Here is a 14,694-nt window from a genome sequence, read left to right on the forward strand (position 1 = left end):
TAGAGCCTCCAAAACCCAGATTTGTAGGGGAAGACAACCCAATTTTTTTTTTATGAGACCCTTGATCAAATTAGTGCTCCATTTCAACATGGGGAAATTCAGTCCATAAGCAATGGACGTGGCATTCAATACACATTGCAGGTGGGGGTGGAAAAGGCTGAGCTCTCTGCCAGTGTCCACACCAGTTGGGCTATAGCAGCTGAAGCTGCACGTGCAGAGGCTTTTGGAGGACTGAAGGATGCAGTCTGGTAAAAGTCTGGGGAAAGCTGAAAATTGCATGTGCGTGTGCGTGTGCGTGTGTATGTGTTTGTGTGGGCAGGGGGGAAAGTTGCTTGAGGCATTCTTCCTCACCAGTATAAACACAGTTCTCTAATACAAGGTTATACATTATTAGCTCCTAAAAAATACAAAGAATTGTTTTTATCACCGTGTAGGCAGAGCATTTTTGCCATGAAACCTGCCTATGTATGTTGGGTACTAATATCTTATTCTTTCAAGGAGCTTTTTTTTTCCTTTTCCCTTTTTTCCCCCTGTTTTAAAGCAGACTCTTTGAAAGGTGCATATGAACCCGGTTTCCATAGCAATTGCAAGCATCAGTGATAACACAGAGCTTCTAAGTTATAATACACAGGCTACCCTATTAATGAGTTTCAAACTGCATTTCCATGAGACAACAGCTCAGCCACTGATAGATAAGGTCAGACCCCATCTCCAAACTTTAAATTAAATCAGGATAGATCAAAATGCAACAGAAGGAATGTCCTTTTGGAAAGTGTGCTGTTAAAAAAATATATTCTTTGTGGAGACAAAACAGTTGCTTTTGTGGTTTGTAATGCCCAGATGGAAAAATCCTAAAACAGACACAGCTTCTTCTGGGTTATTAATGGCATGTTGTCATTTCCTTATGCTATTTGTGAGCGAGGATCTCCCCCCTCCCCGCCACCACGGTAGCTCAGACTCTAAGAAAGCACATAATCCTTTGCTCCAGGAAGAACAGACCTTGCCAGGTCTGGAATAACACTAGTTCAATTATAATTTATTAAGTTGTTTATTCATGCACTAAATGCTGTGACCCAGTACCTGTCTTCATGAAGCTGCCAGATCTGTGGAGAGCTTGGCTTTGTTACCAGGCTGTTTCCACAGTGTGAAAGAGGGTAGAGAGGTCCCAAAGGGGCATTGCCAGCAGTCTTGAAACACAGGAGAAAGGGAGTTGCATCAGATGAAGGGAGGCAGGCTCTGGGAGACTGGCATTCCAGATGTAGAAAAGAGGCAATGTGGCCGCTTTGGGGACCCGAAAGGTGTCTGTTCCGGACAAGGTGAGGGATTAAAGAGACAAGAAAGACTGGAGGCATTGACACGCCACACAAAGGCAAAGGACCCGCTAAAGTGTTTAGTAGGAGTACGACAGGGTCAGACTCTTGTTTTTGGAAATGGCTGCATAGGAGGGTCTGGACTGGAAGGGGGTGGGGCGGAGAGAGTTAGAGAGGGAGCACAAATGGGACTTTGGTTTCAGGAAGCAAATGATTTTAGTGTTCAAATGCCAAATATCTCCCATTTCGCTCCCAGCCAAGTGAGACACACACACATCCCCCAAAGCATGCCCCCACCACCCCCAACACACACACGGGTACCTGGCAAAGCATTGTCCCTGGGCTGGTGACATCAACGTCACCTGGAAGCTGGTTAGAAATGCACATTCTCGGGACCAGCCTCAGACTTACCAAGTCCGCAAGTCTGGGGCTGGTGCCGGCCATGGGTGCTGAAACAAGTTTCCCAAGGGATTCTTATGGACGTTCAAGTCTTAGACCCACTCCTCTACAATATGGTTTTTTAATTAGCTGAGCTCAACTCTGTGGGAGAGACCACACTTTAGTGTGTGTGTGTGTGTGTGTGTGTGTATGTGTGTGTGTGCATGTGTGTGTGTGACGTGTATACAATTTTGCAGAAATTCATCACATTGAATGACAGGACTGTGCATAGGTTTGCCTAGAAGCTTCCACAGGTCACACTGTACTCAATATGTCCCCTCCCCACCCCATACTACTCTTTCTGTAATCCTTCCTCCTCACCCTCCTGGACACTGTCCTCACCCACCGACCGCCCCCCATACACATATGCAGTTACCGGTACAGAGCACAAGCAGGTGGAGGTGCAAGCAAAGGGAGAAGCAGGTTCCCCACTGAGCAGGGAGCCCAATGTGGGGCTCAACCGCAGGGCCCTGGCATCATGACCTGAGTCGAAGGTAGATGCTCAATGACCAAGCCATCCAGGCACCCCTATGTCTTCCTGTTTTTTTTTTGGTTTTTTTTTTAAGATTTTATTTGTTTATTTGACAGACAGAGATTACAAGTAGACAGAGAGGCAGGCAGAGAGAGAGAGAGGGAAGCAGGCTCCCTGCTGAGCAGAGAGCCCGATGCGGGACTCGATCCCAGGACCCCGGGATCATGACCTGAGCCGAAGGCAGGGGCTTAACCCACTGAGCCACCCAGGCGCCCTGTCTTCCTGTTTTTACTGCGTCTTTTACTCAGACTTCCACATTCAGTGCAAACCACACCTCAAATCCCCGAGTCAGAATAGTGGGTACCTGCCTTGAGGGAGGCAGAAGAGTATAGTAATTGACAGGAAAGGATTCAGAGTCCTAGATTTGAAGCTCTAGATTTGAATCCCGGCTTTCCCATATGTCAGCTGAGTCACCTGAGGCGCAGCTTGCCACCCTTCTTGAGTCAAGTTTCTTACAATCAAATGAGGATAATAATAAATAATATCTTCCATTCATGGTTGTTGGACTGATTACGTGAAAAGATGTTAGTAAAGCATACAGCCTCCAGTAAGTATCCCATCAACGGTAGCTAGTATTATTTTTTAAAGGATTTTATTTATTTATTTGACAGAGAGAGATCACAAGTAGGCAGAGAGGCAGGCAGAGAGAGAGAGAGGAGGAAGCAGGCTCCCCGCTGAGCAGAGAGCCCGATGCGGGACTCGATCCCAGGACCCTGAGATCATGACCTGAGCCGAAGGCAGCGGCCTAACCCACTGAGCCACCCAGGTGCCCGCTAGTATTATTTTTATCCTGCACACACACTTCCTCTACACCTGTTAAAGTGTTGATCATTTTCTGTAATAGCATCAGATATACCTGAGCCTCTCCCTTTTCTCCCAGCAGACCTGGGGTCCCTTAGAAGCTGGAACAGCATATACCCTCCAATATAGCTTGTTACCTGTGTCCCCTCAAGCTCCAGCACCACGAGCTGCAAGGGACAGGTGAAGACAAAGTGAAAAGGCAACTCTCCCAAAAGGCCAGGCTTGAATGGCACCTGCTTAAAGTCACCCTCCTTTTGAACATGTCCTTGGAGTTTTCATCACCACTAACTTTGCAAAGTAGGAGATGAAATGGGAAGACAGGAAGCAGGATTTAGATGGAAAGCCAGTCTACATTTTAATTTGAAAATGCTTTGAAACTTCCAGGACAGTGCCAAGTTTATGAAAGAAAGGAATTAATTCTGTCTCCTGAATCCAAACCGCAGGTAAGAACCACATTCAGTTATTTATAGTAACACACAACACTTTATAGTCTCAGAATGTTTCTTTTTTTTTTCCTTCTGAAGTCTCTTTATTAGTTATTGTGGACTTCAATAGTAACATACAATTTTTAGAGCTGGAAGGGGGCCTTCAAGACCCTTTGTTCCAAGTCTCTCACCTTAGAGGTAAATGTGTGTGTCATAAGCAGCAGAGACCGAAAGATTGGCCAGGGCTTCTAAAGCCAAGGGGAAGCCACGTTTGTATATAGCCACATGATCTATCCTTTTGTATATGGGGAACATAAATTGAAGGCAGATTAAAATGTGTTTTCAAATTGATTTGGGGCCTGCTCTTGCATTTAGAACTCAGGAAAGCCTTCAGGGAGCGTCTGTCCTTTCTTTAGAAAGCCTCCCCACAGACGAGCACCAGACACCCTCTCTTTCTGGCTGACACTGTACCTTTGCCGGCTATATGGAGATGTACCTTGCACCTCTCAGGGCACCTGAGCATAAAGACAGTGCAGGAAAGGGGCACCTGGGTGGCTCAGTTGGTTAAGCATCTGCCCTCATCTTAGGTCATGTTCCTGGGGTCCAGGGATCAAGCCCTGTCTCTGTCTCCCTGCTCAGTGGGAGCGTGCTTGTCCCTCTTCCTCTGCCTCTTCCCACCCTGTGCTCTCTCTCTCTCTCACCCTGCTAAAAAAGAAGTGCAGGAAAATAAGAAAGATAGGTGGTGCCCCCCCGGGACAATGCTCTAGTCCTGAATTCCTCATTTTCTCCAAGTGAGGGCAGAAGAGTCACTCGCAGTCCCTTCTGCTCTGTCCCCTCAGCTTCCTCATTTGTGAGATGCAAAACTACCCACATCATGGGATTGTTGGGAGGACTTCATGAGGTCACCCAAGAAGAGGGCTTAGAACACGGCCAGTCACTGTTGCATGTATTTAATATTTATTTTGATATTGTTGGAACCATCTTGGAGCTCTCCATGGGGTTGTAGGATCGGTCACAGACCTGGCATTGAACAAGGGCAAACTCTGCTACTCAGGGATGGGCAGAACACATGGCAGGAGCCAGCACACTCTTCACATGGCGAGCTGGGCTGGGTGTTTGAACTGAGACCTGGCTTCCCTAGAGCTGGACGTTGTGAGGAGGTCTGTGATCCCCGTCCAGACCCCCTTTAGCATCACAGCTGCTGAGAGTGCCCTCCGCAGATAGCTCTCAACAGCCCACTCTTCCCCAGGATAGCCTCGGGGCTGATGAGAAACCCTGGGCTCAAGATCATGCCTCCTTCCTGGGGTGGCCCAAACCCAGTGACTGATCAGTGTAGGCTTCTAAGGAGTCTGTTCATTTGGACCCAACTCAAGACAACTCTGAAAAGCCATTCCAGTTTCCAAGTTCCCCGCGGAGCTGACCAAGACTTAGCCCTGAGACTTCGTCACAACTGGACTTCTCCTTTAGCTCAGTCCCTTGCCCTCCCCCTCCCTCCTACCGGTGTTGCTCCCAAGATCCCCTCTAATAGCTCCCTGAGTCAGCTTCCTAGGAAAACCAAACTGTGACAGACCTCTAGCATTAGACAGGCTGAGCTCGGAATGACCTAATGTTCAACCACAACATCTCTGTCCGCTCCTCAGAAACGAGTCATCTATCATGCCTATAGCTAGTGCAGTGTCAGAGATAGGTCTGGTTACTGGCTTTTTCTTGGCGGGGTGGCATGCAAAGCTAGGAACAAAGAGTAGTTCTCAGTGAGAAATAAACAGAGGACTGTCTTAAGCAAGAGGGATTGCTTCGACAGGATCCTCCCCTGCCAACTCTTGGCATAGGACCTGGGAAGAGCCAGGGCTGCCCTTGGCCAGTCAGTTCTGTTAAAGCTTTAATCAGCCTATTGTTTAGGTCCAGCTGGACCCCCAAATCTCTTTTTATCTACAATGTATTGGGGAATTCTGGCCCATTAGTTTGTTAGACTCCAATCTGTAGTGACCCCCTGTATGGACACTGACTGACCATAATCTTTTTTTTTTAATGTATTTATTTGATAGAGATCACAAGCAGGCAGACAGAGAGAGAGAGAGGAGGAAGCAGGCTCCCTGCTGAGCCGGGAGCCCGATGTGGGACTCGATCCCAGGACCCTGAGATCATGACCTGAGCCGAAGATAGAGGCTTTAACCCACTGAGCCACCCAGGTGCCCCCTGACTGACCATAATCTTGAGTCCAACCAGCAACAAAGAAATATCAGCTCCCTTCTTTTTATTTTTTTATTTTTTTTCCAATTTATTTATTTTCAGAAAAACAGTATTCATTATTTTTTCACCACACCCAGTGCTCCATGCAAGCTGTGCCCTCTATAATACCCATCACCTGGTACCCCAACCTCCCACCCCCCACCACTTCAAACCCCTCAGATTGTTTTTCAGAGTCCATAGTCTCTCATGATTCATCTCCCCTTCCAATTTACCCAAAAGCACATACTCTCCCCAATGTCCATAACCCTACCCCCCTTCTCCCACCCTGAACGCGCCCGATCTCGTCTGATCTCGGAAGCTAAGCAGGGTCGGGCCTGGTTAGTACTTGGATGGGAGGCCCTTCTTTTTATTTTTTTAAAAAATATTTTATTTATTTGTTTGAGAGAGAGAGAGTATGAATGGGGGCAGGGGAAGAAGGAGAGGGAGAAGCAGACTCCCCACTGAGCAGGGAGCCCAACACTGGCTCCATTCCAGGACTCATGATATCATGACCTGAGCTGAAGGCAGATGCTAAGCAACTGAGCTATCCAGGCAACCCCAAATATCATCTCCATTCTTAAAAATCCATCCAAAAAACCCAAAATGTGGATGGTCATGTCATCTGTTAGAAAAGACATGCAAGTGATCACTATAAGTTGGAAGTTCCTCCATGTTAACTTTGAAATTGACTAAAGGTGTGTCATAGTTCCAATATATAGTTTTGGCATATCAACTCAAAGACTCTAATCTATGCCCTTCTGGTGCCCCATGATAAGGAAGAAAAAAATTCTATTTTAATTTTCTGTCTACTTTTTCTAGCCCTAAAAATTATCTTCTGTTAGTGACACTGGATTTTGAAAAATAGTAAGATGGAGAAGACTAAGAGTAACATGTATGCTATTTAGCATTACTTGCTTATTTTCGTGCAATACCATTAGTATCCCTGGGGGTATCCAAACCTGTTTGTATCCCATCTGTTTTCTTCCTGCCACAAATAAAACTTCCATGCCCTGGGAGGCTTTGATTCCACTGCTCTGAAGCTTTGGAAAGAATGTGTACAAACATTCTGGTGTGTATAAGCATCATGCAAGCAGAAGAAAAAAAAATTAAAGAAAAATAACAAAAACAAAGGAATTCTAGACTCTATATCCTAAATCTCCTTTCAGGATCAGAAATAAGAGTAACCACTAACAGTAGATAATATATACATTGGCAGGTTCTTGACCCTTGGGACTCCAATCATTTTGTTTGTTTGTTTGTTTGCTAAACATTTACCTTCTATGTATTGATGGGCTGGTAGTTCAGCTCATCAGAGATATGAAGAGCAGTAGTAGCATAAACTTTCTGAAAAAGTCCACACAGTGAGTCTCACGATTATAAATTCATTGTCTCTAGAGGGCCCAAGAACGAGGAAGTGAGTATGTACATTTGGTATTGTCACCAATGCCCCTCTGTTTAAGTAACTTTAATCAAATCTACTTGAACTTGAAATGCTACATAAATTTTGTTGATATGGCATCAGGAATGCAAAAATGAATGATCTAGTTCTTTAACTGGGGCAAATGTTTACTTAATAACTGCAATACATTGTGAAAAAGATTTAATAGACTCATGTTGGGAAAGCACAGATAAAGGATATTGAATGTCTATTTTAAATAGATCACTCCCCCCTTCTATGCATATAATTTGAATAGCACCACATTTTTGGTTAGTGGTTAAGGAAAGGAAAGAGAATTTTATGGTCATTCTCAGCTTGACTCTTTAGTCTTCTTAGCATGTTGAAACAATATGGTGTGAAAGAAATAACTTGAATTTGGAGCCAGAACACAGGAATTGGTATCCAGGATCTGTTTCTTATTAACTGACTCTAAGAGTGGCTCTACTAATGGCACGTAGTTTTGTCATCTGTAGAAGGAAGTAAGAGACAATTATGAAGAAAATAATAATAACAACAGCAACAAAAATAGCTAATAATTCTGGAGCACTTACTTTGTGCTAGGCCTTGCTCTAAATGTTTACAGGTATTCTCATTTCTTACCATGACCCTTTGAGGGAGTTACCATTATTAATCTAAGAAATCAGGTATAAGAAATGTTAAGTAGCTTGTAAAAGATGAAGATGGTTTTCAGCAAGTTAACTGAAACAAGTCTAGAAACAAAGCTGTCTAGTTGTCTTCACAACTATGCAACGGCCAGTATAACCTGATATACTTACCTTAAAGGCTTGTAATGAGGCTCAGCTGAGATATATGTAAATACTTTGTACACTATCAACTTTGTAAATATGTGCATACAGATTTTAATTGTGCAGTATGTGTAGTTTAAGAACAATATTTGTGTGCCATTATTAAATTTGGATCATGTATAATTTAGTCATAGAGTATGTCAACCAGCATTTTAATATTTAGTATGCCAAGGGAACTTCTGGAAACAGAATTTGAAAGATAGAACTACTACCTAAAAATTAGCATAAATAGCCTGACTCCTTTCCGTAATTCTCTTTCCCTTGGAGCAGACTTCAGTAGAATGAGGTTTATCTAAAATTCATTCAGTATCCTTCAGGATGGCAGGCTTCACTTTTGCTTCCCACACCTCACTGAAATGATAGTAAAGAAGTATAAAAGAGAATACATCTATAATAGAACTAAAAAGGGGAGAAAGGGCCAAGGATTGACCAGAGATTTTGATGCATTTTTGACTGAAAACACCAGGGGTTATTTTGGTAGATGACATAGTGGAGGATGCAACAGCTCACAACACAGAAGGGGAAGAGGTCACTGAACAGCCTCTGAAGGTGTAAGGATTCTGAGCTACAAGCTATGGGGTACAAAGAGTTGCATTGGGAAGTGGGGTAGAATTCAGAATGATGACCAGAAACACTATGTCAAAAATAGCTATAATCATTCCATTGAATGCAAGCCCATGTGGAGGGACTACCTCTATTTTAGAAGAGGAGAAGGGCTCTATAAAGAAATCGAAAGGTCTGGAGTCCTATTGTGGTTCTTGGGTGCCCTATAGTAAAGGCTTTTTTGTTCTGATTTCAAGGGAGATGTCCAAACTCCCTCCCATATTTCTATCCCTTCACCCCCCTAAAATAAAGCTCCTTTATGAATCATACACCTTCCCTTTCAGGTGGAGAAAGATCTACATAGCTCCAGAGGGATAGTAATATCAACTACTTTAAAATAAAGAACCTATTTCCATATTTCTTTTTTTTTTAATTTAAATTCAAGTTAGGGGCACCTGGGTGGCTCAGTCAGTTAAGCATCTGACTCTTGATTTTGGCTCAGGTCATGATCTCAGGGTCCTGGGATGGAGCCCTGAGTTGGACACCCTCCCACCCTCACAGCAGCGAGTCTGCTTGAGAATTCTCTCCCTTTCTGTCTGCCTCTCTCCCACTTGGTGCACGTGTGTGCTCTCTCTCTTTCCCTAGCTCTCTCTCTCTCTAAAATAAATATATAAATCTTTAGAAAAATAAATTCAAGGTAGTTAACATATAATGTAGTATTGGTTTAAAGAGTAGAATTTAGTGATTTATCACTTACATATAACACATGGTGCTCACCGCAAGTGTCCTCCTTAGTGCCCATCACCCATTTAGACCATTCCCCCACCCACCTCCCCTCCAGCAACCCTCTGTGTGTTCTCCATATTGAAGAGTCTCTTATGGTTTGCTTCCTTCTCTATTTTCATCTTATTTTGTTTTTCCTTCCTTTCCCCTATGTTCATCTGCTTTGTTTCTTAAATTTCACATATGACTAAAATCATATGCTATTTGTCTTTCTCCAACTGACTTATTTTGTTTAGCCAAATACAGTCTAATTCCATCCATGTTGTTACAAATGGCAAGATTTCATTCTTTTGAAGGCCCAATAATATTCCATTATACACAGACTACTATATATATTATATAATATATATATATACACACATATATGTATATATATATATACACACACACATATATATCCCACATCTTTTTCATTCATTCATCAGTAGATGGATATTTGGGCTCTTTCCATAATTTGGCTATTGATAATAATGCTGCTATAAACTGGGGTGCACGTGTCCCTTTGAATCAGCATTTTGTGTCATTTGGCTGAATGTTTCCATATTTTTAAGTTCAAATGTACAACTAAAGATTAAATGGCATTTGAAGAAACCGTAACTCATGATAGGGGAACTAATGTACTAATTTTTAAAAGACCCCAAAGGAAAAAGAGAGAACTCAATGAATGTAAGACAAGTTAAGAAGAAATCTATTTAAAATCCTCAGGGAGATTTGAGAAAATATTGCATGCATAAAATAAGAATAAGATATTACAAAAAGGAGCATGCAAAGAAAATAAAACATTCTTTTTAAAGAAAATTTTTATTTGACAGACAGAGACCACAAGTAAGCAGAGAGGCAGGCAGAGAGAAAGAGAGGGAATCAGGCTCCCTGCTGAGCAGAGAGCCTGATGAGGAGCTTTACACAGGACTCTGAGATCATGACCTGAGCCAACGGCAGAGGCTTAACCCACTGAGCCACCCAGGCACCCTGAAAAATAAAACAGTCTTGAAAATTAAAAATTTCATTTATTAAATACATTTAAAATGAGGAGATACAGAAGATCACATATAAGAAGTTGAGTATTTACCTAAATGGAGTTCCAGAAAGATGGAGCAAAAAAATACAGGAAACGAAATAACCATAGGAATAATAGAAGAAAACTTCGCAGGATTTAATAAAATCCTATCTTCCACTTTAAAATGTTCAATAAATGTCCAGCAGAATAAGTACAGTGATACCCATAACCAAAATTTCATAATAGTAGTGATAAAAGCATGACCCTAAAAGCTTCTGGAGGTCAGTGGAGAATAGAAAAATAAACTATAATGATATATGACATTACAAACACCACATCCTAGAAGACAATGAGGCAATGTCTCAAAGTTCTGAAGGAACATCTTTTCAACATAGTATTTTATATCCAGGAAAACTTTTAAGAAGGTCAAGAAGCCAAAGAAAGACATTTTGGACAGCAAGGATTCAGGAAGTTTAATATCTATATATACCTCTGGGGAAAAAAATGTTACTAGACAGTGTTGTTCAGCAAAACCAAAAATAAAAGGAATCCAAGAATGAGAAAAACAAGGAAGACTTGAGGGCCAAGAAACAAGGCAATAAAAAGAAACTCCAGGATAACAATTATACAGCAAGCTTCTAAGGCAACAGGTCAGTATTAAACACAGGCATATGAAGTCTCTTTAAAAATGTCTTTAAGCATATGGATTCATTTTAAAAAGTGTATGATTTTGAAGTGGGCAGTCTTAGTGATTAGGTGAAAGATATGTTGTATTTATTAGCATGGGATAAACACAGGCAAATAAAAAGCCCAAAGGATCAAAAAGAATATGGTCAAAGTACAAAAGCAAAATAAAATATGATGTAAATTTTATCAAGTGTGGTAGAGAAGGCAAAGAAGGCAGAAAATTTGAGGGCATTTTAGGGGGAGGGAGGAGCTGTGTAATAATACTGTTCTAACAAGGGTTAGTACATTCTCTTTTATCTAAAACATTAGAAACTAGAAAGAGACTCTGAGTGACTATAGCTCATAGACATTGATGGCTTTCCAAAGAAGAGATGTATAATGAAATAAAATTAACACTAAAGCCACTTTGAATATAATTTAGTCTTTGATGATGCAGAAGAAATTCTAAGATCATGCATTGATCAAAGGTCATGATTCTGAAAATCTTGTTTTGATAAGCACAAGAAATATTGAGTAATTTATCTGGAGGATGAAAAAGAAGAAAGAGGTCTTTATTTTATGGTACACTGGTACACACACACACACACACACAGAGACACACACACACACGGATGGATAATGAGAACAGTATTCAAGACTGTCAGGGTTTTCTAAGCCATGACTAGAGCTCTGAACACTCATGCATGTTCTCCATGGGCATTGTGGAGGTATTAATTGCACTCTAGAATATTCGACTCATAAACTTCTCAGTGGTAGGAAGAATGGGAACAGTCTCCTCCAAGTTCTTCCTCTCTGCCCCAGCGCTCTACCCCAGTCTTCTTACTTGTCTGCCCTCAGGTAGCATAGAGTTTTTATTTCAAAGGATATCACATGGAGCACTAGAAGTGGCCTAGAAGGAACTCAGGCTCATATTTTGGAGGAGGTGGGGAAACATGTAACTAATCCATCTTAACTACCTCATTTTCAACAAGAGCAGCTTCTCTCTTATCTGCTTTATTTATTGTTCTTCCCTGTCACTTTGCATTTGAAGAAAGAGTTTGCTTCTAGGGGAAAACAATTGCCACAAAATAACTACTAAATCATGAACTATCAGATTTGAGTCTACCTCCCACACTGAAATCTGTGACATATTGATTGACTTTAGAGCAGTGTCTCTGCTGCCCCTGAACATGGGACTGCCCAGTTCTACCAATACCCAGCCATGGATAGCAGTCTTCTGAACCTAGTGCTATATAGGGTCATTTCCCCTTGCCATTTTAGAATGTTTTCTTTATAGAATTCTTTCTCTTGTGCATCCCACCCTTGGTCCTGTACACTGGTCTCAGAACCTGCCTGGGAATGCTTTGCTAGGACATCCCACTGAGCAACTCTTTTTATTTATTTATTTATTTATTTATTTATTTATTTGACAGAGAGAGATCACAAGTAGGCAGAGAGGCAGGCAGAGAGAGAGAGGAGGAAGCAGGCTCCCCGCTGAGCAGAGAACCCAACGCAGGACTCTATCCTAGGACCCTGAGATCATGACCCGAGCTGAAGGCAGCGGCTTAACCCACTGAGCCACCCAGGCGCCCCCACTGAGCAACTCTTAACAAACACTGGCCAGATTTCTAATTTGTCTTTCCCACAGCTTGACCCAGCTCCAGGTTGGGTGGTATCCCTTATAGACTCTCAGCAGATTCAACTCTGCCTTGCCCATCTTTTCACTAAGAGCACAGATCAAGCAGAGAGATGAGCTCACTCCGAAAACTCAGTTTGTGGTAGGCATGGGAACAGAACCAGAGCGAGTTTGCATGGATGTGTGAGTTCTGCATGTTAGGCTTCTGCCTGACGTAGTCTGGGATTTGGGAAGTCGTGCCTGCTGAGCGTCCTCGAGGGGCTACGGGTACGCCTACACTATCGCATTCCCTGAAAGGCAAACTCTGCCCTACTTATTCTGTGACTCACTCAGCGCCTGTTCCCTCTTGGAATTAACCCAAGGAAAAGAGTCCTCTCAGCAAAACAAAGTTTGCCTGCTTCCTTGTGTGTGGCCTGCTTATTTTATTTTTTGGAGCTTTACTTTAGAAGTGTAGAGCAGCCCGAGGGCCCTTTTTTTCCCCATTTTGTTTTGTGTGTCTTCTTAAAATTATATCTTAGCTAGAACTACTCTTTCTCCCTTGGTAGTTTTATAGCTCACAAGGTGAACCATGACCCTGAAAGATCAACAGGAATACCCTCAGGGTAGGGAAAAAGAGTATCATATATAATAAACATGCTCCCCAGCACTGGAACAGGGGCCTCAGGAAGAAGGACATGCATTCTATCTTGGTTATGGGAAAATGGGACTGAGAGGGACAGAAGTGTTAATACTTCAGGGTAACCTCTGGGCAGAGTTGAAACTCAGTCGGTACCTGGGAGTTGGGAAGAAGTATATTTGAAAAGTGCTGCAGGTCTGGGAATGAGATGACAGGGAGAATATGTCCTCATTCCTCTGAATGCACCACTATCCTAAACTTACAATGAGTTCATGCCAAATTCTAAATACTTCCTTTTTTTAAATTTAAATATATTTTTTTCAGTGTTCCAAGGTTCATTGTTTATGCACCACACCCAGTGCTCCATGCAATACACGCCCTCCTTAATACTCACCACCAGGCGCACCCATCCCCCCACCCTCTTCCCCTCTAAAACCTTCAGTTTGTTTCTCAGAGTCCACAGTCTCTCACGGTTTCTCTCCCGCTCCAATTTCCCCCAACTCACTTCTCCTCCCCATCTCCCAATGTCCTTTGTGTTATTCCTTATGCTCTATAAGTAAGTGAAACCATATGATAATTGACTCCCTCTGCTTGATTTATTTCACTCAGCATAATCTCCTCCCGTCCTGTGCATGTTGATACAAAAGACTATCTTTTTATATATCAAGACTATTCTTCTGTTGAAGAGCATCTTGAAGACTATACTTTCAGAGATCATTTCTATAGTTTGTTAAATATTTCCTTTTATAGGTCTTAGCCTGGGTTACCCAGGAAACAGCTTTAGGCAAAAGGTTCATAGGCCCAACTTTATCGTAGAGAGCAAATCCAAGAAAACAGGAGTGAGGGGAAAGGGGGTACTGAAGTAGGGAAGGCAGGAGAAATGTAGTAGAGGCTATTTTTCCAAGCTAGTCACAGCTTGTTAACAAGTAGAAGTGATTGCCTGGTCTCATGAGGCATCTTCAGAAGGGCTGTATGGACTATTGCCTCTCAGAACAGTCCACCATGATGGAAGAAAGAAAAATGTATCCTCTGGACAGATCAGGCCTTCTTTCCTGACTTGAGAGAAGGTTTCAAACACAGAGATACAAATGTCAGCAGTGGGAACTCAAGTCTGGGTGTCCTGAGATTGCTTGAACCTAGGGGAATATGTAAGAGATACTGAAAGTAATTGCTACAACTGGAATGATTTGGCAAATGTGCTCATTTTTCATTTCTCTTAGTCAAGTTTTAGAGATCATTCTTGGTTGTGGAGCATTTGTGGTGGATAGACTCTAGGATGGCCCCCAATTTTCCCTGCCTCCTGATAGTCACATTTTTTGTGTGATTTCCCTCCACTCTAGTGTTGGAGAGACCTGTGCCTTTCTTCCAACCAAGAGAGTAATTGATGGGATGTCACTTCTATGATTAGGCCACATGTCATTGTGACTTCTGTCATTCTAGCAGATTCTCTCCCTTCCTAGTTTCGATGAAGTAA

Source organism: Neovison vison, chromosome X, assembly GCF_020171115.1.
Source record: "Neovison vison isolate M4711 chromosome X, ASM_NN_V1, whole genome shotgun sequence".
Taxonomy (NCBI): domain Eukaryota; kingdom Metazoa; phylum Chordata; class Mammalia; order Carnivora; family Mustelidae; genus Neogale; species Neogale vison.